The sequence below is a fragment of the Lycium barbarum genome, chromosome 4 (assembly GCF_019175385.1).
Source record: "Lycium barbarum isolate Lr01 chromosome 4, ASM1917538v2, whole genome shotgun sequence".
In the NCBI taxonomy this organism is placed as follows: domain Eukaryota; kingdom Viridiplantae; phylum Streptophyta; class Magnoliopsida; order Solanales; family Solanaceae; genus Lycium; species Lycium barbarum.
In genome coordinates this window covers 41913061-41937286 of record NC_083340.1, presented here as the reverse complement: position 1 = coordinate 41937286, position 24226 = coordinate 41913061, and the positions used below count along the sequence as shown (strand labels likewise).

Sequence of the window (24226 nt, the reverse complement as noted above, 5' to 3'; positions counted from 1 at the left end):
GTCAGTCTCAAAGTGTCGGAGGTAATATTAATCTCTCGCACTCTAAGCTGATTGCTTCTCGCATACGTCATCAAAAGGGTCTTTACTTGTCAGTCTCAAAGTGTCGGAGGCAATATTAATCTCTCGCACTCTAAGCTGATTGCTTCTTGCATACGTCGTCAAAAGGATTTTTATTTGTCAATCTCAAGGTGTCGGAGGTAATATTATTCTCTCGCACCCAAAGCCGATTGCTTCATGAATATATTAATAAAAGGATGTCGTGTGTCAGTCTTAAGATGTCGGAAGTAATATTATTCTCTTGCAAATTAAGCTAATCTCTCATGAACGTTTTGTGTTGGACCTGCAAGAAAAAAAAAATGGGAGAAAATTACCTTCGCTTCAGCAATTCTTGATCGTCGAAACTCGAAGGAAAATTGACTTGAGGACGTGTTGAGTGATGCCAGATTAACATGAAAAGAGGTTTATATAGTTGGTGAAAGATAAGTCTAAAATATATTTAGTCGATGTGGGATCAGATTCGGTTGCTGCACTCTCCATGTCTAAGTAAAAGATCCCTAGAGATTTGATTCCTTGTCAGCTTTGAAAGTCCAAGAATTCATCACTTAAAAGAGTATGCATAACACGTGAAACAAGTTAATGACCTTCAGATGCAAAAGTGGTCACATGCAGACGTTAAATACCATGAACAAAAGCTATAAGTCATCTTAGTTTTAACAATGTGAGATGTCGAAGTTGCAAATTGCCTCAATTTACACACCCAAAAAAGTGAATTGCCATCATTAATACTTCAAGTCTAGTCTTTAAAAGTTTGCACTTCAACAAGACTTGAAGTAGGGGCATTTGTAGTGGTGTAAATTTTATTAAATTCAAATCCGTACAATAATTTTGGATTATATTAAATTTCAAGATATATTAGTCCAAATTAATTATGGGCTAATGTAATTGGATTAATTGTTTAAGTTCAATAAATATGGATTTAATTAAAAAGGTCCAAATGCATTGGGCTAGTCCATTTAATTGGGCTATAAATGACGAGCCCATTTTGGTAAGCCCAAGATGATGTCTTTTCTGAGAGGCCCAGCTTGGTGCCACATGTCAAATGACGTGGCACGCCAAGTAAAAAGAAGGAGCCAATAGGATCATGCCACATGTCAAAATGATGCAGCATGCCTAGTCAAATCAAAGGCCAATGAAGATGTGCCACGTGTACAAATGGCATGTTCCGGCCAATCAAATATCGGCATGTCAGCTTAATTCTGATTGGTCGAAAGAAGTCTGTCCTTATCACAACTTCTCCATCCTACAACTATAAATAGGGGTCTCATAATCCAGAAAAGAGAAAGAAATTCTAACAAGAAGCCAGGGAGAGCTCGTGGATCAAACGCCGCAGATTTTTCTACAAGCTGAAAGCATTCAAGCACTTAAGTATTTCTCTAGAAGTTTTAGAGATCCAGACGAAGATTTAAGACCAAGTTCAAAAGCCCTTGAATTCAAGTCCAAGTCAAAATCAAATCCATCAAGTTCGAGATCAAGCTCAAAAGCCCTTGAATTTATTGTTGAAAAGACAAATCAGAGGAAGCATAGAGATTGTAACACTCATATTCTGAAATCAAATACTACGATTGTTGCGATATTTTTCTGTCTTGATTATTATTTTCTTGACGCGAATTTTATTGTCTACAGTGGGAGAGAGAGAAGAGGTGAGGAGGGATAGACACTTACCTGGTGGTCGAGCATTGAGGAATTAATGGAGGAGCGGACAATCGGTGTGTGCAGATTGTGGTGCGTGAGAGTATTGAGTGGAGGCAGGGCTCTTGCATTTGACAAAGAGGAAATAAAACGCAGGAAGTGGTATGTTTTAAAAGAAAAGAGTGCAGGGGAGTTGGGGAGGAGGCATTTGCTTTATTTTTAAAGTCATTTCTGGGAACCCACTTTAAGACCAGTTGAACAAAAACAAAACACTTACGGGACACATTACTTAACCATCTCAACCAAAAATAAAGTGCTGAATAGCTGACAGTGATGTAGAAGCAGTTTTGCGCATATTTTTCACTGTCTAAACACTGCAACACCCCCCAAATTCCATCCAATCAACTCCAAAATTATGAAACTTGGTAGAATGATAAAAAAAAAATAACAAAAGAAACTTATCTAAAAATTAAAATTGCAAAATTCATGCTAAAAATGGAGAAATATGGGTTGCCTCCCATAAAAGCGCCGCATTGGCGCATTTAACGTCGTGGCACGACGTATGTCAACCTTACTACTTTTCCCTCCATTTGGAGGATATGAATTTTCGTCCCAACTTTGAATCAAGATTCCGGTGAAAATCGTGGGGTGATGATAAAAAGCAAAGTGTAACAAACCATTTAGTCGTTATAGTATTTTGGCGTTTCGCCTATTTCCGAGCATGCATTAGCTCACCTTTGACCCGAGAGTACCGTTGACACACTTCCCAAGGTGTCTGGACCCGGATTCGGGCAACTTTTGGGAAATATAGGCTTAAAATGAAAAATGTTTGACCCGAAGTTGGCTTTTGGGCAAATGAACCTCTTTCGGAATTCCGTTGATTCCGAGAGGTTCGGATGGTTGTTTAGAACTTGTGTGTGTATTTTGTTCGGTTCCCAATGCACTCAGATGCATTTCGTACTTGGGATGGAAAATTGGAATTAAGGCATCAAGGGTTGACTCGGTCAACGAGACCTCCATTGGGAATTCCGAGGCCACCGGCGAGTTCGTAGCGCGTTTTTATGTGTGTCTACGTATATGGTATGTGAGCAGATGAACTCGGGAACTAGTCAGCAAAATCCGATTGAATTGTGAGACTTTAGGAGTTTTCTGGTGTCAGGTAGCACCAGCACCGCGGCAGCGGCATCGCTGGAGAGGTAGCCCTGTCACTGGAGCGGTTAATGACTTTGGTCATTACCGCTGAAGCGGGTGACGGCCAGTTAATAATATTAATGAAGTGTTAAAAAGACCTAGACCCTCATTTTGTCCCATTTCGATATTGGAGCTTGAAGAAACTGATCTTAAGGATATTTGGAGGAAAATCTTGGTGGTAATTCCTACTTATTTCTTCATTCTTCCTTTAACCCATTATCAAGTTAGATTCCCCTATTCTCTTAATAAACCCTTGGTGATAAGAGTTGAAGGAGGGTTTGGAAGAACATTGTTCCTAAGATTATTAATGATAAAATTGGTGATGTTTACGTTAGATATTGACCAATCTAAGCTTATTAATCATATATCTTTCACTTTTAACTTTGAATTTCTGAATTGAACACTTAGGGTTTATACCCAAATTGGGGGTTTTGCTTGAAATCAGAAATTAGGCTAATCATTGGGCTAAATCAACAATTAATGGTTGGATTATGATTACATAGTACTTAATTTGGTATTTTGCCCGCGAATTTCCCGTTTTTCCCTTGTGGGCCCGTTTTCCCAATCTCTAGGGTTAAAATAGACCGAATTGAAATAGTAGCAATATTAGTATCATTCTTCATGATTTCTAATATAGAATTCAATTATGCTTAGACTACTTTGGTTCCGAGGTTCAGCGGAAGGGCAAAGCAAAGGAGTGAGTTGTTGGTGTTGCGGTTCAACAGTCCGGGTAGGTTATGGCTTACCTTTGGTGAGACTTCGTATGACGAAACACATATTTAGAATATGATGTCGGAGATAGCATGTGAACCTTCGGGTATAAATTCGGATCGGATATTGCCTTAGGTTAGGCCCTGTTGTGTGTTGGGACTAGCCACCCCGTTATGTGTGTTGATTGTTCCGTTGTGATGGTTGATGCAATGAGTAGTTGCTAGATATTGGAATCTGTGTTATTGTTTTGACTGAGATAGGATTGACATATCGTTGTGGGTATTTGAACTATGACACATTGTTAGCGTACCTGTTGTTGGTACTTGTGATATTGATATACTGTTGGCATACCGCTGTTGGTATTGTGATATGATACATTGTTGCCGTACCCCTTGTTTGTACTTGTGATATTGATATACTGTTGGCATACCGTTGTTGGTATTGTGATATGATACATTGTTAGCATACCCTTCGTTGGTACTTGTGATATTAAACTTGATTGTTGATAATTGATATATGCATTGCACGCATTCTCACAAATTCACGATGCATGGCTGATACCCAGTGATGATCCGGTATCGTTGATTGTATGAAACTGATATTTGATAAACTCTTTTACTTGAGTGATTATGAAAAGGCCGATGTCCGAAGATCAATTCTGGAATCGTTGGTTGTATGAAACTGATATTTGATAAACTCTTTTACTTGAGTGATTATGAAAAGGCCGATGTCCGAAGATCAATTTCGGAATTGTTGATTGTGTGAGACTGATATTTGACAGACTTTTTTACTTGAGTGATTGTGAGATGGCAGATGTCCGATGATCAATTCCGGTATCGTTGTTGCATGGCCGATTCCGATGATATCCCGAAATCGTTGTTAGTGCATGGACTCTGCGGGTCCCCCAGGGTGGTGCCGGTGAGACTCCTCCTGTGAGCAATTAGCCAGGGTATCGTCTGTCTGTTGGGCAAAGGTCCGGGACGGGTGGCACTTAGACTTCGCGAGTCACGCTGGGTTGTGCTACCGAGATGTCGATATTTTCGTCTGGAGTACATGTGTACACCTCATCTGCATGACATTATACTACACTGCATTGCATTATGACTTGATTGAGATTTTTGGTGATTGGATAGTGATGATTGGATTGGATCGGATATATTCGGATTTGACGTATTTGGGTTTAGATGCTTTACATAGGCGATGGCGGATACTTGGTTGTGATCATATTGTCTTATACTTGTTAGATTCCTTGCTTATCTGCTTATTTTCTGAATTGTGTTAACTATGCTTAGTCGGCCGATGATGCCTATCAATAATGTGGTTTGTACTGACCTGCACTTGCTGCATTCTTTTATGAATGCAGAGTACCAGGTCGGATCTACTTCTTTGACCCGTGGCTGATCGACTCTTCAGCTTCCTCTACAGTTTCCAGGGTGAGCATGGCGTCCGCTGACCTTGAAGACTTTCATATCATATGTCTCACTTCTATTTCAGAGATAGACATTTATGTATTAGTATTCCAGAATGTACTATTCACCTTAGATGCTCTTGTACTATTCAAACTAGACCCTGGGGGTATTTACTGTTCATATCTTTGACATCCTCACTCCTAAATGAACTAGAGTCAATTTTAACATTTTCCATGACACCAATTGAATCTAATTCCCTTTCTTCTGCGACATCTCCAATAAGCATAAAGTTGGTTGGCGGATGTTCAATTTTTGATTTCTCATAATGAAGCTCACTTTCTCTTTCAAATATGGACCTTTCTTGACTACTTTCAACTCCCTCAAGTTGGTGAAAATTATGAGCCTCAACCAACGATTTAATTTGATCCTCCAAGGTGTGAATAACTTTGTCATTGCAATTAATTGCTTAACGCAAGTCATTAAGTGCTTGCTTCAAGTCCTTAACTGCTAAGTTCCGTTTGTCCACTTTTTCAAGGATGGTCTCCAACATGAACATTATCTTCTCATTTTGGGCATTTGAAACTTCTTCCGCTACCATATCCCTATTATCATCAAAATCAAAAGTAGAATCATTATAGTGTGGGTTCGGGGAAGGGAAGGACAAATAAGCACAATTAGCCCAATGATCATTTTGACCATCACATCTATCACAAATACTCCACTCATAGGTTTGAGATTGTGCGCACAATCCGCCTCCCGGAGTATTCAAACAATTTTGCCATGAATGTGGTCCTCCACAATAAGGACAAGGGTCATCAAAGTATGAACAACTACCATCCGACCAATTTTCATTATATGATGCCATTTACAAAACTAAAAAAAAAAAGTCAAGGAAAATAACTACACAAATATTCACAAGTTTGGACCAAAGCAAGTAAGCTTATGTCCCAAACTAACTCAAATACGCCAAATTGTTCCCCCGCAACGGCGCCAAAATTGATAATGTCCAAATCCACTCCTCAAAGAGAAAGTGTACACGGTCGAATGCAATATAATTTACCCAACTATGAGTCGGGATCAATCCCACTGGGAACAATATACTAGGCGATTTAAATAAGTAAGGAATTATTACCAACTACGCTAAGCCAAACACCTTTTCAATATTTGATTTTTATTTTAACAACTAACAAAGATAAAATTAACTAAAAAATGGGTAAAATGATCAATGGCCACAAGTATTGATACATAGGAAATTACGCTCAAGTAACTACGATCTAATGTATTTCACGATTTTACAACAATGAGTGAATTTATGTTAATTAGATAATGATCTCTATAATCTCATCAAAAGTCTCTCGACCAAATCAATGAATTTCACTCTAAGCTTTCTCAAGCCTTAGAGTGTGATATTAAGCATGATCAATATAATCTCAAGTAACTTTCCTATCTCTAGCTCAAGTTATTAGATGAGTTTTAAAGCCCCAAATTCTAATTAATTAATCTTTCCCACTTCAATCTTCTTCTCTCAAGCTCAAATCGAAGTAAATGAGCGGGTCCTAGGGTTAGCTAATCCCTTAAGAAACATTAAAGAACAAGATTAATTAAAACAACATTAACTCACTTTATTAGCAATAAAAATCATTCAATACATTAGCAAAACAAGAGCTTCATCCAAACTTTAATCATAGAATATTTCCATAAATAAGATTCAAGTAACGGAATGGAGTACTACACACTTAGATATTCAATACATAACAAGGAATTGAAGAAATGAGTAAAAGAGTAAGAAATTTCTCATCTAAGTCTTCAAATCTTCTCTTCCAAAGTGTGAGTTGATGAACCCTAGTCTCCAAAACTTGTGTTGAAAATGGCCAAAGATGTGGGAGATTTCCCCCAAGTCTTCCTCTTAGAATTCCCAAATTTTGCAAAGTCAAAATATGACAAAATAAGCCCCTAACTTTCAGTTTTGCAAATCTGACCCGTTTTTGCATTTTTAGCCTTTTTTTTCATTTTCTTCAATTTGTCCTCTTTTGACTTGTTTTCTCTACCGATCACTTCTAAATCACATAAACCTGTAAAATAGAAGTAAACAACATTAAGTGCACTACTTTATCAATCAAACATAGCAAAAATCTAAGATTAAAGAAGAGATAAGTTGGTAAAATACCAACTTATCAGTGGCCTGCATGCTAGGAGTGGTTGCTCTATAACATTCGGTTATCGTTTTATTGGTTGTTGCTACTGTATCTTCTATTCTTAGCATTGCTTCTTTAGTACTGTATTTCCTCTTCATACTTGATTTTGATATGCTTTACATGAGCCGAGGGTCCCCCCGAAATAACCTCTCTACCTTTAGGGGTGAGGCCGCGTACACACTAACCTTTCCCATACCTCACTTGTGGGATTATACTGGGTATGCTATCGTTTTTTGTTGTTGTTGTTGTTGTTGTTGTTGTTTGTTTTATTGAACACGTGTCTTTTTGTGTGTTATAAGTATTTGAGGCGTTGCAGGTGGGGGTTGATTGAAGAGGATGAGATAGTGGTGGTGGAGTTTGGAGAAAGTCTTCCACTTGGTTTTGGAGTTCTGAGTATGGCCTTTGAAGGAATGCTCAATGACAGGATGGAAAGGTTTTACAGAAGGTATTAAGTTTTTCCTATGTTTGGACAGAACAACGAAACATTTTTTTTATTGGGTTTGTTTTGAGAGAGTTTTTTTTCTTTTCTGTTGTAGTGATGATTTGATTACATTTTTCCAAGTATAGATGGTTATTGATTGCTCATGCTTTTGCCATCCGATTTCCATTCATGGAATCTAGGATTATCTTGTTTATGTGTTTTGAAGACCCCATTGGTCTTTAATTCTGGTTAATGCACTCATAAGAACCTGACAATCCCCCGTATTGAGCCACCGTCGTCTCGTCTGGCATGTACTCTCCGGTCACCACCACTTGTTATCGTGGAATTCTGATGAAGAATCACCCTTACGCGGTCAACGAACTCATACTAATGCTAGGACTTGACACAAGCTCATTCAGAAATGAAAGGAGTCTATTCAACTTCACAAAATATTATTTTTTAGTGTTATCTTTTATATTTACAAAGCACCTTTATCTGGATGTTAAAATATATTAGGCTGATAATTGATTAAGTCAAGATATCATTGGAAGGGTAATACCTGCTTCCATAAGCTCAGTCTCGAAGGTGATAATGTCCAAATCCACTCCTCAAAGAGAAAGTGTACACGGTCGTCGCAATATAATTTACCCAACAATGAGTCGGGGTCGAATTCACAGGGAACAATATAAAGGCGATATAAACAAGTGAGGAATTATCACTAACTAAGTCAAGCCAAACACTTTTTCAGTATTTGATTTTCGGTTTAGTTTAATAACTATTAAAGATAAAACTAACTAGAAAGCGGAAAAAATGATTAATGGCCACAAGTATGGATACAAAGAGAATTACGCTCAAGTAACGATCTAATATATTTCACGATTTTACAACTAAGAGTGAGTTTATGCTAATTAGTTAATGGTCTCTAAAATCTCATCAAAAGTCTCTCGACCAAATTAATGAATTTCACTCTAAGCTTTCTCAAGCCTCAGAGTGTGATATTAAGCACAATCAATATAATCTTAAGTAACTTTTCTATATCTAGCTCAAGTTATTAGATGAGATTTAATGACCCAAATTCTTGTTAATTAATCTTTCCCAACTTCAATCTTCCTCTCTCGAGCTCAAATCGAAGTAAATGGGTGGGTCTTAGGGTTAGCTAATCCTTTAAGAAACATTAAAGAGCAAGATTAATTAAAATAACAAAGACTTACTTCAATAGAAATAAAAATCATTCAATACATAAGCATAACAAGAGATTTCATCCAACTTTCCAAATGAATAATTTCATAAACAAGATTAAAATGATGGAATAAAATTCTACACACTTAGATATACAAGACAAAGCACGGAATTGAAGAAAGGGTTAAGAAATTTATCATTAAAGTGCTCCAATCTTCTCCTCCAGTGGTGTGGTTGATGAACCTTAGCTCTCCAAGACTTGTATGAAATGGCCAAAGATGAAAAATAATGCCTTCAAGTCTTGCTTTTGTAGTCCCAAAGTTTTTCCACTCAAAATTAGACCAAAACAGCCCCTGATTTTCTTTTTTTGTAAATCTATCCCATTTTTGCAAAACTGTCCACTTTTTGTCATTTCTTCAATTTGACCTCTTTTTGACTTTAATTTTTCACTTGATTTCTTCTAAAGATCTTCTCAATCATATAAACCTATAAAATTGAAGTAAACGATATTAAATGCACTATTTTCTCAATCAAATCAAACTAACAATCTAAGATTAAAGAAGAAATAATTTGATAAAATACCAACTTATCAAAAGGTATGTTGGCAAGTCGCCTAAGTAACTCTGTCGTGGCCTAACTCTATTAGTTCTATAATGTACCCTGTTGACTAAGCAGCTAGTATATCAATCCAACATGTTTCTTCCCTATCAATTGGTAGTAGTCCTTTCGTGATCTTAGCTGACAGAAAAACAAGATAGGAAAACATTGCACTTCTCTTTACGTATACTTCATTGTGATTGTGATTGTGCTATCTGTAAATCGCTTAACGGTCTTGATTGGCTTTTTGCAGTACCTATGAACATAATGGGGAGAAAAGGAACATGGCTGTTACCCAATTTGAACCAGCTGATGCCAGGCGTTGCTTTCTGTGCTGGGATGGACCTGCTTGTAAGGTATTGTCAGCACATGGCCATCTTTTGTATTTTCACATGTGCAGTACTTTTCTCTTTGTTTATCTACTCCGTAATCTTAATTGCTATTGCCAGCAGCTGTTCGTTAGATATTCATCATACGTTAGCTATCAGTGCGACAAAACACACATGAACGTGATCTAATAACTTCTTTTCTTTTTTTAATCTTTGTTAAGTATTTTATTTGTTTCTTACAAAAGTTGGTTCGTCTAGTTTTGTTAGGAATCAGGTTTTATTTTTCCTTCGTCTTACTTAATATGAATAATCCAGGCCACCTTTAAGATTACACTTGAAGTACCATCGGAACTGGTAGCTCTCTCTAACATGCCAGTTGAAGAAGAAAAAGTGACGGGGAATCTTAAAACAATTCATTATCAAGAGTCTCCAATCATGTCTACATACTTGGTGGCATTTGTGGTTGGCTTGTTCGACTACGTTGAGCATCATATATCTGATGGTACATATTCTGGTATTAGTGAATTTGTCTCTGACCATTTCCTGTCAGTAAATTAACATCACTTTGTGCTGGAATTCCTGTTCGAGTATACAGTCAGGTAGGAAAGGCAAATCAAGGGAACTTCGCATTACACGATGCTGTCAAAACGCTGCCCCTTTTCAAAGAGTATGCTTCACTTTGCCTAAATATGTTTTTGTCCTTTTATTTATGGAAAAAGGATCTAATGAAGAAGAAGCATCATGGAAGCCTTAGTTTCTAAATATTTGTATTGATAATGTACCGTTATTCCTGTTTAAGTTTCTTTTTTGGTTTGGCGAGGGTGGGTGGGTGGGGGTTCTAGACAACTGCTTGAAAATATATTCTAATTTGCGGACTAAAATACTTGCAGGTACTTTGGTGTACCATATTCACTACTCAAATTGGACATGATTGCCCTTCCTGATTTTGCTGCGGGCGCGATGGAAAATTATGGTCTAGTTACATACCGAGAAACAGCATTGCTTTATGATGATAGGCATTCTGCTGCTGCTAACAAGCAGAGGGTAATATATATTTGTTGGAACTGACTTATTTCTATCTTGCACCTGTTGAATAAAATTTGGGTTTTCTTCAGGTTGCGACTGTGGTGGCTCATGAGCTTGCTCATCGGTGGTTTGGCAATCTTGTAACAATGGAATGGCGGACACATCTATGGCTGAATGAGGGTTTTGCAGCATGGGTATGCTGCTTTTATTAGAAGTATATGCTTTTGTTCATTGACTGGGTCGCAAAGCTGTTCATTCTAATTCTCCGGTCGGCGTTCAGGTGAGTTATTTGGCGACTGATAGCTTGTTCCCAGAATGGAAGATTTGGACTCAGTTTCTTGAAGAGGCCACTGAGGGACTTCGTCTAGATGGGCTTGCAGAATCCCACCCCATTGAGGTGTGAAGCAACTTCTGATTTGGTTCTTGTATTGTGCTAAATGCAAGATGCAATTTTTTGTTTATTCTCTAATTTTTGACATCTTTAGTTGTGCTACCTTTAGAGTTTATACAAATCTTATTTTGTCTTACCAGGTTGACATCAATCATGCCGGAGAAATTGTTGAAATTTTTGATGCAATTATTTATAGAAAAGGTGCATCTGTCATCCGGATGTTACAAAGCTATCTTGGACCTGAAAGTTTCCAGGTTTGCATTTCCATTGTTTACTATATTAACATTCTTTTCCATTATCTTCATATCAACCCTTTTTTGCTTTATTTCTCTCCTCCCATCTGTTGTGCTATTATTGACATATACTAGTTACCTGGTCTGATGAAAAAAAAAAAAAGATATACAGTTACCTGACAAACACTTGTGTGTCAGAAGCTGGAGATGGAAAGTGGGATGGTGGAATTAGAAGAAGAACTATACCATTCAGTGTGACGACGTTTTTTAATATGTTATCTTCCCTTACTAGTGAGGCTTGCAAAGTATTGTCAGTAGAAAATTTTGACAGACTTCTCTACCGAGTCACACTAAAACTTCGCTCGCCCTTAATTATTACTCCGTCCCATTTTATGAGAAGGTGTTTGACTAGGGACGTAATTTAAAAAATAAAGAAGACCTTTGACATGTAAGGCAAATACACACACACATATGTATATAATATGTGTGTGTGAAGTACCAAATATATCCTGGTGAGGGTTCCACATCTTTTTTCGTTTTCTGGCTCCTTCTATATAAATGGATGAACTTTTATGCCAAGGGGTTAAATGGGGATGATAAGATTAAATAATTTCCCAAAAGAGTATGATGTTATTCTTTTTGGGAGGACAATGTGTCACATAAAATGGAATAGGGGTTAACTGTTATTTTTGTAATGAAATCGCGTAAGTTTAGATTTTGTGATGAAAGGATACTCGTATCTTCCAATGTTAACTGCCTAGTAAAAAAATAGTCCTTTCTCTTTTCTATATTCTTGAACTTGATAAAATGGTTTATCTTAGTTACTGAAAATTTAATGGGCATCATGATGATTGAACGAATACTGCCGTTGACCATCATTCTTAAAGCAGCAGCCATTAATTTGTCAAAAGAGAAACCACGCTACTCATTGACCACCCATCATAAATATATGTTCTAAATTTTCTTTCCAGAATATCGTGTAGCTGTTGCTTGCTTGTATGGACTAATGAATTTGTCTCTTGTAATATTTCATCAAACCAGAGGGCACTTGCTTCATACATAAAAAGATATGCTTGCTCAAATGCGAAGACAGAGGATGTATGGTCTGTCCTTCAGGAGGAGTCTGGTGAACCTGTGAACAAGTTGATGAACTCCTGGAAAAAGTAAATGGGTTACCCAGTTGTCTCGGTTTCTCTCCCACTCAATAATTTCCATTACCAAGTCTAGTCTTCTCCATACTATGAGCTCTTAGACTCCTTTTAGACTTGATAATACTTGTATTTCTATGCAACACACACAATTTTTACTGAGTGGTTCTCATGGTGATGGGCAATGGATAGTTCCGTTAACAGTCTGTTGTGGCTCTTATGGAGCTTGTAAAAACTTCATAATGCAAGGAAAGTCAGAAGCCCTTGATGTAAAGGACTTATTAGGCTCTATTTCGTCTAAAGGAAATCCTTGGATAAAAGTTAGCATGGACCAGTCAGGTTTTTACAGAGTTAAATATGATGATGAGCTATAAGCTAGACTCAGACATGCTATAGAGAGCAAGTGCTTGTCAACAAATGACAAATACGGTAATTACAGTATTTTGGTTGACTTTTTTTTTTTTTTTTGATGAAGTAATGTGTTTCATTGAAAGGCATCAAGAAGATGCAAAGTTACAGGAGGCTAATTACAAAAGAACAAAAGTGTAGGAAAACATGGTTTGCCCCAAAACAATGTCTCAATCAAGAAATAAAGTGCTAATAAAATCCAAAAACTGTACTGGACTAATTACTGGGGACAACATTGTCCAACTAAAGAGATTCATTAAACATTTAGCTTTAAGAGAATAACTTGGAGTTGAGATGCCATCAAAACACCTTCTGTTTCTCCCATTCCAGAGACTCCAACAAACAGCATCAGGGACCTCAACCAAGTTTTTGATGGTCTTATCAACTTTCCAAAGGCTCCAACTCACATATGCCTCTCTAAGATTCTGAGGCATCACCCAACTTAATCCAAAAATATTGAAAACCATGCTCCAAAGATTAAAAGCTACTGGATAGTGAAGAAGTAAATGGTTGACTGTTTCCAGCTAACACTTGCAAAAATAGCATTTGTTGACTAGTTCACGTTCATTCCTGTTGAGATTGTCTATTGTAGGGATGGCATTGTTGAGCGCTATCCAGATGAAGCACTTAACTTTAGGAGGTAATTTGGTCCTCGAAATCAATTTCCATAACCAAGAGTCAATAACCAAACCTTGGTTGCCAAGTTGCCTATAACATTCTTTAATTGAGAAGATTCCTTTACTGCCCCATCTTATTCTGTCTGAAGTACTTGCATCAATGCTGAATGTTTCCACCTTGGCTAGTAATTCCAGCAGGTCGTCTAACTCCCAATCTTGAGGGTGTCTTCTGAAGTGCACATCCCAAAAGTTGTTGCTTCTATTTTGGGCAATTGAGGTCTTGTCCAGTGGCATATTGAATAACCCAGGGTAATCTTCCTTTAAAGTGTAGTTGCCTATCCCCCTGTCTTCCCAAAATTTCACATGATCTCCATTGCCAGGCTTGAAATGGAACTTTTGGAAGAATTCATTGCCAAGTTTGCTAATATATTTCCAAAGCCCAACTCCATAGGGAGCATTAGATATCTGCGTGCTCCAGTTATCCTTTGCCTCATGAATTGATTTGACCACCTCTTTCCATAGGCTCAATTCTTCAGTGCCATATCTCCAAAGCCACTTCATTGATAAGCTCTTGTTGTGAGCAGGCAGATCTCTCACCCCTAGCCCTCCTTCACACTTTGGTTTTAGAACTATGTCCCACTTTGTTAACATTATTTGTATTAAACAGTTAAAATCGACTACTGATGGGATTGTGTTTTCCTAAACAGGCATTTTGGATGATTCATATGCCTTAGCTATGGCGTGTCATCAGTCTTTATCATCTTTGCTTGCCCTAATGGCTTCTTTCAGGGAGGAGCTTGACTACTCTATTTTATCAAATCTAATAAGCGTAATTTGACTACTTCACTGAACTCTTTTAGGTATTAGTGTGGTCAGTCCAAAAATAACTATTCTCCATTCGTCATGCAGATAAGTTACAAAGTTTCAAGAATTGTAGCTAATGCTGTTCCTGACTTGCAAAATCACATAAAGTTGTTTTTCATCAATCTTTTCCAGTTATCTGTAGGTTATGTTACTTCTTTTTCGAAAGTACAACGGACATTACTGTATCTTTGTATTTTTGGTCGTCGCATCCAAAGATGCGGTCATGTGAATTCCCACATTAAAGTTCAAGGGGCAAAGAAGACCTAAGCTCTAGGGTGGTGGAAGTAGTGTAAAAGAAAGAGAAAGAGGCACATAGTTACAATGATTTCTATTCGGTGTGTTATAAGCATAGATAGATGAACGTCTAATAGCTAAATCTATTGGATATAGCAGAAAGCAACATAAATCAGAACAGAATTATGCCTGCTCTAGCCTTCTTGACATTCATGGGTCAACCTATGACGAGAAAATCAATTTCTATTCTCTGAGAGTAGTTCTTAACAAAAGATGACTTCAAACTTCTTCTATCTTTTGATCTTTTGTCTAGTAGCTCTACTGCTAAGTTAGGAGGACTTGGGAGCTGATAAGCACTGAAATCAATGTAGAGATAATAATTTGTTTCTAATTAGATATCTTTTGCCTATCCGCCAAAAAAAAATTGATATCTGCTGCCAGTAACGCCTTAGAAAAGAATGAATGGGTAAACTGGTGTATTACAAATTCGTCATGTTTACCATTTATTCATCACCAATGGAATAATTTTGTGAGAAGAAAACTTGTTCATTAAGCTGGAAGAGAGGGATTTTGGTATGCAGGTCCTGGTTGACCATTAATCTCATTTTTCCAGTGTGGCACCAAAATGTTTGCTTCTAATTGGACTTCCCTTTTATCAACAGGAGACTTGGTGTAATAACCCAATTTTTTAAATAAGGGTTTATTGGGTAATTTTAGCAAAAAGGAATTAAAAAGAAAATAGAAAAGAAGTAATTTAGCGGGCCAAGCCCAAAAAGGAATAGGAAAAGAAAAAAAAAAGGTTCTAAAAGTCTGGTGGCTAAGCCATCAGACGTGAAGCATTACTGTACACAATTTTGATTTATCGGGAGAAATAGATGGGAAAAGAGGGTATAAAAATAAGAACTTTCATCCCAAATCATCAAGGTAATGATTCTAGTCTTTTATTTAAGTTTATTACATAATTATGGGTGAATCTTTATGGTGAAAATATAGAGATATTTTGAGCAATAGAGAAAGTTTAGCTCTAGGGTTCTTCAATCAAAATCATTGATTTGAAAGGGCAAATAGTGTCAGATTTTAGACTTCTATTTAATCGTTGGAATCCTCTCGTTAAGACCTTCCTGAAAATATATCTTGTAGGGTTTTGAACACATTGACCAGAGGGCGTTTTCGTCCTTTAAAATTTGACTTTAACCATTTAAGACTCTAAAAATATAGAAGGGTTTACCCTAAGGGTTTTGACCATTCTAAATCTGTTTTTGTGTATTTTGAGGGAATCCGGAGACTCGAGAACACAATTTTGATTTATCGGGAAGTGTGCTTGAATTGTGAATTTGAGGTAAGTGAGACTTTAAGCTTTGGGTACTTGCTTTTAAAACCCGTTTTAAAAAAAAATATGTTTTGTCTGCCTGGTCCATGTGTTGGGGCGAGCGTGTGCTTGGCAGAATCGATGGTCCTTAAGGCCAGCCGCATATACTTTATTTTCAAATAATCTAAAACTCTCTTTATAAATTGTTTTGTGATGTGATATAGATATGAGCCATGATATTGGGGCATTGTGTATGCTTCCCTTAGCATTTGTGTATGCTGCTTGATGACATTGGGGCATTGTGTATGCTTCTTGATGATATTGGGGCATTGTGTATGCTTCCCTTAGCATTGTGTATGCTTCCCGACATATTTGGCACATTGTGTATGTTGCTATGGATTCATGGTGTTGATTAATTCTTTAACTGCCGTTTATGATAGGTCCTTAGTGTAAATTGTGTTGAGATATATAATATACTTGATAAACAGTGGTTTGGGCTTTGGTTGCTATTATATAATGATATATTCATGTGCGTAATATTTTGTGCTTGTTGTGTGTTTGTATTTTCTAACACTTGCTCCAGGGGTATTTAAAGTGGCGGTTCGAGAATCTTACTGGGTTATATTTATGTATAACTCACTCCTTACCTGCATGTCTATGCAGATACTGTCATTGAGAACGAGACTGATAGTTGAAGATTTCATGAGTGGATTCTGTTGCTGAGGTGAGCCACCGCATTGTTCGTGGAGGCAGCCATTTCAGCTTTACCTAGTTTATTTGTAGTTACTTCCTTTTATTTTGGGTTTACATGCCTAATATTCAAACTCATGTAACTCTGTGAGATTCTCCATGGTCTTAGCGTGGGATGTGGGCTAGAGATTCTTTTTATCTTAGCGTTGGTTGGTTTTCATAAATCGATTATGGATTTGGTTGGCGACTATTTCACATTTTTATCATTAATAACGTTGTTGGACCTGCACTTATTTTCTTTTAGTGCTTTCGTAAATGATTAAGGGTATGATATATGGTTCGCTTGGCGGGTGGTGTTTTCTGGGTGCCAATCAGGTCTAGCGGGTATTTTGGGACGTGACACTTGGTTGGGATCCTAAACAAGGGGAAAGCCACCTAGATGCCATGTTGAGAGGGGAACTGCTAAATGCTCTGGCTGCCTTTAGACATAAAGAAACAATAAATGAAACAATCAGGCACTTCCACATATTTTTGGATGACAGAAACACAGCTGTTCTTCCTCCTGACTTGAGAAGGGTTACAACACTTGATTACATTACAACTCAAAAGTGATTTCTTCTTTACCTTATGCAGATTGTGATCCCTCATTCCGTCTGCAGGCTGTTTATGTAGCTGTGATGCAAAGGGTGACTAAATCAGATAGATCAGGGTTTGAAGCTCTTTTAAGAGTTTACAGAGAGACTGACCTCAACCAGTAAAAGACACGAATTTTAGGTGAAGTTATCTATCAAGTCATGCCAAATTTGACATTATATGTTTTTGTTATCAGTTGATGTCCAACCAATAAGTGCATTCTCTTGTTTTATAGGTGCATTGGCATCTTGCAAGGACCCCGAGATTATCCTTGAAGTCCTCAACTTCTTGTTATGTTCTGAGGTATTCATGATTTTTAGGGAGCACTGGGTTATCTTTCTCCCTCTCTCTCTCTCTCACACACACGCAGGGGGGGAGAGAGAGAGAGAGAGAGAGAGAGAGAGATCATGTGTTTTTTTTGACAAAATGTTCTGAGAGTATTCTATGGCTTGGAAATTTTCAGGTACGGAGCCAAGATTGTGTTTTAGGTCTTGCAGTTAGCCTTGAAGGCCGCGAAACTGCCTGGAAATGGTTGCAAGTGAGTTTTCCCTTTCCTAGAAATATTGCATTCTTTGAGTTATTTGTATTACTACTTTCAAATAAGATACCTTGAAAAAGTTCTCGTATTAAATTGTATTAAACTGTAACTTGTAAAGACGTAGGTTGTAAGAGTGAGGAATTCATGTTAGTTCAAAGTGCAATGATTTCATTAGGAGGAATTGCAACATGTTTTTATAAAATTACTAATATAGGAAAGTGCAACATCTTCATATGAAATAACTAGCACAAAATGCTGCATTTCATAACTGATAGATTGCTCAGGAAAATGCAAGGAGACATACATTCTTGATTGAATAACCTTTTTTTGAGTGCCAACAAAGTGCATGTCCTCCATGAGAAAACACTGCTCATTGAGGGGACCGGGGTGCTAGGTATTTTCTTTTTGTTGGCCTTAGGTGGTTCTCCCTAGCTACGAGGCCTCACACGGGTAGAGTTCAACTGTACTTGCAAGTTTTCCCGCAAAAAGCTCTTGTGAAGTGTCTCTCTGGTATTGGGAGAACTTCAAGCCCCTCTGCTTGAGAAATAAGCATTTGCAACACTAAGACTTCAAATTGTTTGAATACAGGATAAATGGGATCACATCCACAAGACTTACAGCTTTGGATTACTATTGACCCACTTCATCAATGCAACACTGTCATCGGTTTGTTTCTGCTCCCCTACCATATTTTCTTAAGCATTTGCATGTAGTTGCTTACATTGTAGGACAACTTTTTCCAAAAGCTGTATCTGTTGCTTCTGCCTTGTAATGAAATCACAAGAATGGAAAGCAGTTTAACGGATTACTCCATTACATATTGTCTTTGATCTTTTTGGCTCAATCTTTCTTTTCTTCAGTTCTTGTCCTATGAGAAGGAAAAAGAGGTTGAAGATTTTTTTGCTAGCCGTACCAAGCCGTACATTGCAAGGACGTTGAAGCAAAACATCAAGAGGGCTCACATTAACGCAAATTAGGTGTAGAGCATTCAAAACTAGAAGAATCTTTCCGAGGCTGTGACAGAGCATACCAGAAATACCATTTTAAAATGTATAACCATTTAAAAAAATTATTTTTCTTCATATTTTCTTGCTTTTCACTCTTTTTCTTTCTTTTCACTCTTTTTCTTTCTTTTCACTCTTTTTCTTGCTTTTCGCTCTTTTTGAGAGAGAGAGAAACATGCTCTCTATGCCACCTCATCAAAGTGGTAATTGATAGAAGAAACGCAAGACTTTTAGAACTGGTTTCTGTGTTTATACAATAATACCATAGGTATATTTATAGCTATACAACTGTAGGGTTAAAGTCCTATTCTAGGAGGGAGTATATATTGTAATAACTATACAATCAAAGTCCTATTCTATTCTAGGAAAGAATATATATTGCAATAACTGTACAATCAGTAATTAAGTCCTATTCTAGGAAAGAGTACATTTTGTGATAACTATACAATTATAATATTGACTAACATCCCCCCTCAAATTGATACTGGTGATCACATAGTAGCAATATGGACATAAGATAGTGATGTCGTGCACGTGTCATCGCCTTTGTAAACAAATTGGCAAGCCTGAGAATAAATGTATTGTAGAGTGATGAGCCGATCGACGACCAATTCCCGAATGTAGTCCACCTGTATATGCTTTGTGTTTTCATGTTGCACCGGATTTGTGGCTATTTTAATCGCACTAGTGTTATCAGCATGTAACACTGTAGGAGTTGTAAAAGCAATATCGAACTCAGATAATAGGCGTTGTAGCCAAACAATTTCTGAACTTGCTGCCGACATAGCCCGATACTCAGCCTCCGTAGATGATTAAGACGTGCGAGATTGTTTCTTACATTTCCAGGATATCAAGGATGTGTCAAGAAACATGCACCAACCAGTAATGGAGCGACGAGAATCTAGACAACCAATCTAATCTGCATCAGTATAACCTTCAAGACGAATCAGAACGGAAGAGAACATTTGGACTCAGAGAACCCCGAACATACCGAATGACACGAAGTAATGCAGCGTAATGTACACGGTAAGGATTAGCCACAAACTGACTTAGAACCTGTACTGCATATGAGATGTCCGGCCTTGTCATAGTGAGATAAACTAATGATCCCACCAACTGCCGATGATACAATGTAGGATCACTGAATGATTCTCCATCTGCCTCCTTATACTTCGTATTAATCTCCATCGAGGTGTATACAACCTTGTCATCAGTAAGACCAGTCGTCGCAACAAGATCACTAGCATACTTTTGTTGTGTAAGCATGATCCCAGTAGGCAAATATAAAACCTCAAGCCCAATAAAGTATGTTAGTCGTCCTAAGTCCTTCATCTTAAATGAGGCATGCAAGAACTCTTTCAACTTCGTAATATTCTCTGAATCATTTCCTGTGATAATGATATCGTCAAAATAAATGAGAAGTATTGTGATACCTGTCGAAAAAGTACAAAGAAACAAGGAATGATCTGAAGAACTCTGAGAGAAGCCTGCAATCTGAATCATCGACCGAAATTTATCAAACCAAGCTCAGGGAGCCTATTTTAAGCAGTACAGAGATTTACAAAGACAACAAACTGCATTTGGTCTTGGTAGAACACATCCAGGTAGTAGTTTCATAAACACAACTTCTTGTAGGTCGCCATGGAGAAAGACATTTTTCACATCCATCTGATGTAAGGTCCAGCCTTTTATCGAAGCCACAGCCAATAATGTTCGTACCATTGTCATCATAGCAACAGGTGCAAATGTCTTGACATAATCCACGCCATACTCTTGTTTGTAACCTAGAGCAACCAACCAAGATTTGTAGAATCTGCCTTAAGTTTAATGGAATACACCCACTTACTTCTAATGAGAACTCCGTCTACTGGTTTATCAACGAAGTCCCAAGTAGAATTCTCACTTAGTGCACGAAGCTCTTTCGACATTGCCTCTTTCCAATAGGTTTGTGTAGAAGCCTGTGAGTAAGCTGTAGGAACGTCAACAAAATGTAATATAGTATGCATGGCATAAGACTTACCAAATTTCCCTGGAGAGTAACCGAGCCATTCAGGTGCGTGACGGTTTGTCCTTGCAGACCGGCGTGGGGGAGTAACTGAATGGGATGAAACCTCTTCCGAAGTTGACGATGCGGATGAAGAGTAGATACTGGAAGGAGAAGAGATTTGGGGATCATTGTTACAGGGTCAAGTGGAGGATCAGTAGCCACCACATCATCATCAAATTTGTACATAAAAGAAACATATTCCGAATCATGCTTTTTAGAATCGTGTTTGTAAGAAAAATGACCCTCAAAGAAAATAACATGTCTAGATACTTGGAGTTGACGACGAAAGGCATCATAACATAGATACCCCTTTTGGGTGTCGCTGTAGCCAACAAAAATACATTATGCTGCCTTTGTCGAAAGCTTATGCCGTTCATGTGTTGGAAGGTGGACAAAGCAAACACAACCAAAATCTCGCAAGTGAGAATAATCAGGCTTCCTGTGAAATAATTTGAAGTACGGAGTCTCATTGCCAATGATTGCGGAAGTTTATCTATTGATCAAATAGATAGAAGTATGTACAGCTTCAGGCCAGAACCTCTTTGGCGTATTAGACGTACCCCAAAGAGCCACTGTAGTTTCCAAAACATGTCAATTTTTCCTTTCTATGATGCTATTTTGTTCTAGAGTATGAGGACAAGTCCGTTGGGCTATAATTCCCTTGTTTTTGAAAAATTCAACAAGATTAGTCTTAATGTACTCTCCCCCGGAATCAGAACGAAATATTTTTATAGTTTTATGAAATTGTGTATGCACATACTCAACAAAATTCATAATAAGAGCCGGAACCTCAGATTTATTTTGAATAAAAAACACCAATGTGTATCTAGATACATGATCAATAAATAAAACAAAGTACTTATATTCCATCCTTGACAAAATAGGAGAAGGACCCCAAACATCACTATGCACTAAATTAAACGGATCTTCATAAGCAGATGAACTAGATGGAAAAGGAAGCTTGTGACTTTTTGAACCGACACAATTAGAACATGACAGAGAGAGACTGGAATGGATGCCATGTGCTGCTGAAAGACATGAATTAAGCATTTTCTCAAGCCGAGAGGAATGAGGATGAGCGATCCTATTATGGCAAGAATGAGCAACTTATTCGAGCGAGTAACATCCGCTGCAAAAACTGAAAGAAAACAATGATGCAAGTGATGATGAACCGACTCTAGTAGAAACATTCTGCCAACTTTACGCCCCGTGGCCATGATCATTCCGGTTTTTAGATTCTGAACAACACAACCATTAGGTGACAATTTCACAACACAATTTTGATCAACTAGTTGACCAACTGAAACAAGATTAGCCTTCAAATTCGGTACATAAAGAATGTTAGACAGATTTCCAACAGAACCAATACCCAACGCGGGCAATGTGTGCCTATTTGCCGTATTAATAACATGTTTAGAAACATCATCAGATAATGAAGAAAATTGAGACAAATCGCCCGTCATATGATTGGAAGCAGCTAAATCGAGATGCCAGGTAGATTTAATAGAATTAATTGTACCTGAAGAGGATACCGAGAGTGCACTTGAGATGGCAGCAGGAAGGGAAGCTGTTATAGAATCTCGAATTAGTCTTTCGAGATCACGACCAGTAGAGAAGGAACCAGATGGTGTAGTGATGTCTGTTTGATATGCTTGGTGAGTAGGTCGTGAATGGTTTGGACGACGACGACAGTCCGAAATATGATGGCCAGTAATCTTGGAATAAGCACAAACTTTTTCTTCTTTGGACAATTGGCTGCTATGTGACTGAAGTCGTGCCATTTATAGCATTAGACACTTCTCTTAGTATTTCCTATCGAAGCAACACCATTTGATTTTTTTTGCAAATAATGGCGTGGACTCCATGGCAGCCTGAGCCTGGTCTCTTCACACAAGACGGCTGCCAACACAACGTCTAGAGCAGGTGTGACTTTTTTGTTCAACAAACGGCCACGAATCGACTCTAATTCAGGCCTGAGTTTCATTAAGAACTGCATTATCCTTGTCTTCTCCCGTTCTTTTAGGACTTCCTTAAGCCCTGCTGTAGACATATTCGGCCCAGAAAATTGATCTTGTTCTGACCAGAGTGATTGCAATCCAGCATAAAAAGAGCGAACATTCTTGTCCCCTTGTGTATACTCGGCAATGTTTTTCTCCACTTCAAATTCTCGTGCAAGATTTCTTTGTTGATAGACTGTACGGAGGTGGAGCCACATCTCAGAAGCATGACTAAATGGTCTAAGTCCCATAGCAATGTTAGCATGTACCGAATTCAGCATCCAAGCGATTACCTTTGCATTAGTTAATTTCCAGAGATCCAACTCTTTGGATCTGTTGGCTGACGAGTAGAACCATCTAACAACCCAAAAAGGCCCTTGCCTTGAACAAAGATTCCGAAGTGGAATTCCCATAGAGCAAAATTGGAACCGTCCAATTTTGTGGAGAGAAAATCATGCGAGGATGATTTCGAATCTATATAGCGACAAAATAAGACTGAGAGAAAAAAAATGGGTACAAGGTACCTGTCTTGAGAAAACAGAGAAACAAGAAGGTAGCAAAGTACCTGTGTAAAGGATTATAGAGCACAAGAAAAAAAATTAGATTTGGCTCTGTATACAATGATAGAAGAAACGCAAGACTTTTAGAACTGTTTTCCGTGTTTATACAATAATACCATAGGAATATTTATAGCTGTTCAACTGTAGGCTTAAAGTCCTAATCTAGGAAGGAGTATATATTGTAATAACTATACAATCAAAGTCCTATTCTATTCTATGAAGGAATATATATTGTAATAAATATGCAATAAGTAATTAAGTCCTATTCTAGAAAAGAGTATATTTTGTGATAACTATACAATTATTATATTGACTAACAATAATAATTCTACCTCAATATAGTTCAAGAGTGATAAAACTCCTGCAAAGAATAAGTGTCTAATTGAAAATTCAGCTATAGTAGGTATTTTTTCCTTTTCCCTTTTTATAGCTAAAAGAGTGTTAGTTGCAATTTTATTATGATTTTAATTGCTATAACTTATCAACATGATTTTAGAAAAAGTATGAAGGAAGAGAAACAAAACAATGCCAACAACCTTTTTTTGTTAACGTAATAACGTGAAACAAGATTCCTAACATCAAAAAACATGAACAATGTTAACATTCTAAACCTTTATTCGGTGAAGGTAAAAGACCATTATCTGGAAATATAAGTTTTTCATTGTTTTTTAAAAAAGGAGAATTTGTATTATTTCTTCCAATGATTCTTTAAATGAAAAGATATTGTCATAGTAGTACTAGAGATGCCAGAAAAGGTCATTGGCATTCATGTTCTTCGCGGAAAAGGTAAACTAGAAGAAGAACAA

At 37.5% G+C, this 24226-nt stretch overlaps 1 pseudogene; it reads left to right on the top strand.

Moving 5' to 3' along the window:
- Positions 1-18944, top strand: part of LOC132638397 (aminopeptidase M1-like) — a 54563-nt pseudogene extending 35619 nt beyond the window's left edge.
- Positions 18945-24226: the final 5282 nt, after the last annotated feature.